Consider the following 2,704-nt stretch of genomic DNA (forward strand, 5'->3'; position numbering starts at 1 on the left):
GTGTGTATATATGGTGGCAATATGTGGTTATATATAAAATAGATATAATTGTTTGTATATATATATATATATATATATATATAATATACAGTATAGATCTTAATAAAAATGTTCAGTGACTGTGAGTTTTGCAAACGTGTCATAAGAATATTTTATTAGTGTTAATGTTAACCCCACCAAGAGAATTTAAATACACTGAACCATGTGTTCAGCTTTAATGGCTGTACTCCTAAGATTTACAGAGGAAAAAATCGTGAGAATGAGTTTAGTATTCAGCTATGACTGATTAAACGCGCAAATACTTCATTGCTCCCGTTCAACAGGTTACACTGAGTGGAGCGGTCCACCGTTCCAAGATGGCGGCGCTACAGCTCGCCAGCGCCAATAGGCGATAGCGGTAAATGCTGTATCTAGTCATTATATGATATCTGCTTCCAGCGTTTCTCTCTAGTATCCTGATCTTGTTCACAGTCTCCTGCCTGCCCCTCGACCTCTGATTTTTGTCTTGCCCTTTTGTACCTCTGCTCATCTGCCTTTTTGCTGCCTTTACCTGCTTGTTTTTGGACTCCGAGTTTTGCCTTGCTCTTTGGTACTGTCGCCTTTTATCAGATCCTGTTGCCAACCTTGTTTCTGCCCACTGGATTGCCCACCCAAGACCACCGACGTCACTTTATGTAGATGAACATATTCTGTGATATATTCATAAATTAAACGGATTCATTCATTTTTCTGGACTGAATAATATCGTGCATTGAATTTAATAAATGTATCGTGAGACGTTAATTTTCTTTGACCCATCAAAATGAACGTGGTCATTTATTAACAGAATCAAAATTTAACATCAAACATTTACATTAATTTGGCAAAATTGAAAATAACAACAGGTTAATTAATCAGTTTACAATTAGAAAACCATACGGCGACGGTTTTCCTCACTTCAAGCTGTACAACAGACATTTCTAAAAATATCTGGAATGATTTCTAGCAGATAGAAGAGTTTAAAGATGGAAAGATGAAGTTTAGAGGGAGGGAGATGGTGTGTGAGGGAAAGTGACGACCACTGTGACGTTTCCGCGCTGTTCAGCGCTCTGCCTCCGGTCCATTGAGCCTTACAAGACCCAGCTCCTTGTCTACCAACACCAGCTGAGAGTGGCAGCTATTTATTTATTAATAAAACATTTTAAACCGCTCTGGATTCTTGTGGTTCTGATCCAACCTCAATCATTACACTATTCTGTTATTTTATTATGTTCTGTTCAATTCTATTCTGTTCTATATTCTATTCTATTATGATATATTATATTCTGTTATTTTCAATTTTATTGTGTTCTGTTCTGTTATATTCAATTCTGTTCTATTCTGTTTTGTTCTATTTTGTTCTCTGTTCTGTTCTGTTCTTTTCTATTTTCTGTTCTGTTCTTTTCTATTTTCTGTTCTGTTTCAGTTCCATTTTATTCTGTTGTGTTCTGTTCTATTCGAGAAAGCCTCTCAAATGAGAACTTTGTTTAATGAAAAAGAAAGCAAGTTTCTTTTTCCCTAAATTTTAGTTTTATCCACATCCTGGATGACTGAGAATCTTCACAAACAATGTTTTGTTTTTTTGTTTTGTTTTGTTTTGTTTGTTTGTTTTGTTTTTGTTGCGGGCAGTGATTTTTTTTTTAAGTGTTGAAGACTTAGGTGTCCAACAGGTGGCACAAAAGGACTTTATTAACCCCATCTCGGAGCGTGATCATTTATTTAAGAAATCAAATGAATGAATCTCAAGAAATGTGGATTTGTTCATTCACTGCCAAATTTTATCACACAATAAAAATCAGAAGCTCATTAAATATATTCTTAGATTTCACTTTAAGTTTATTACATCTTAAAATATATGTTATCCTTAACTAACAGTGCTTAATAAGATGCTGGATGTGGAGGTCCTGGTCTGTGGTTACACGTTGTCTGTGGTTGTGAGGCTGGTTGGATGTTCTGCCAAATTCTCTGAAACTTTTCTGGAGACGACAGAGGAATGAACATTCAGTTCATGGGCAACAGCTCAGGTGGACGCTGCAGTCAGCATGCCAAGTGCACACTGCCTCAAAGTTTGCAACGTGTGTTATTGTGCTGTGACAAACTGCACAGTTTAGAGTGGCCTTTTATTATGGTCAGCCTCGGGTGCACCTGTGCAATAATCTAGCTGTCTGATCAGCATCTTGATCTATTTTACCTGTGAGGTGGATGGATAATCTCAACAAAGAAGTGCTCACTAACACACATTTACACAAATGTGTGAACAGCATTTGATACATAAAGGCCTGTTGTGTACAAAGAAAGTCTTAGATCTTTGAGTTTAGCTCATGGAAAATGGGAGCAAAAACAAGAGTAGCATTTATACTTTTGTTCAGTGTATTTTTAAAATGCTGCATTTTGTATCCTGATGCTCAATAATCCAGGTAGAAAAATCCAAAAAAGTTCAATCTGGTCCTCTGGACTTTCAAAAAAACAAAAAAACAAAACAAAGCAAAAAAATATAGAAACGTTTTGTCTCTCATCCGAGAGACTTCCTCAGTCTGAGGTGCTGTATTCAGCTCAGTCTCTTAAATAGCACCTTCTCAGAGTGGATCAACCAGTTTGCTGCTGACAACCAAAACCAGCTGATCACATGGTCAAGAAGGACCATCAGCCTAACAATGGATCATTAGCACACTGATGGCTGTTTACT

Source organism: Nematolebias whitei, chromosome 18 (genome assembly GCF_014905685.2).
Source record: "Nematolebias whitei isolate Nwh7 chromosome 18, NemWhi1, whole genome shotgun sequence".
Classification (NCBI taxonomy): domain Eukaryota; kingdom Metazoa; phylum Chordata; class Actinopteri; order Cyprinodontiformes; family Rivulidae; genus Nematolebias; species Nematolebias whitei.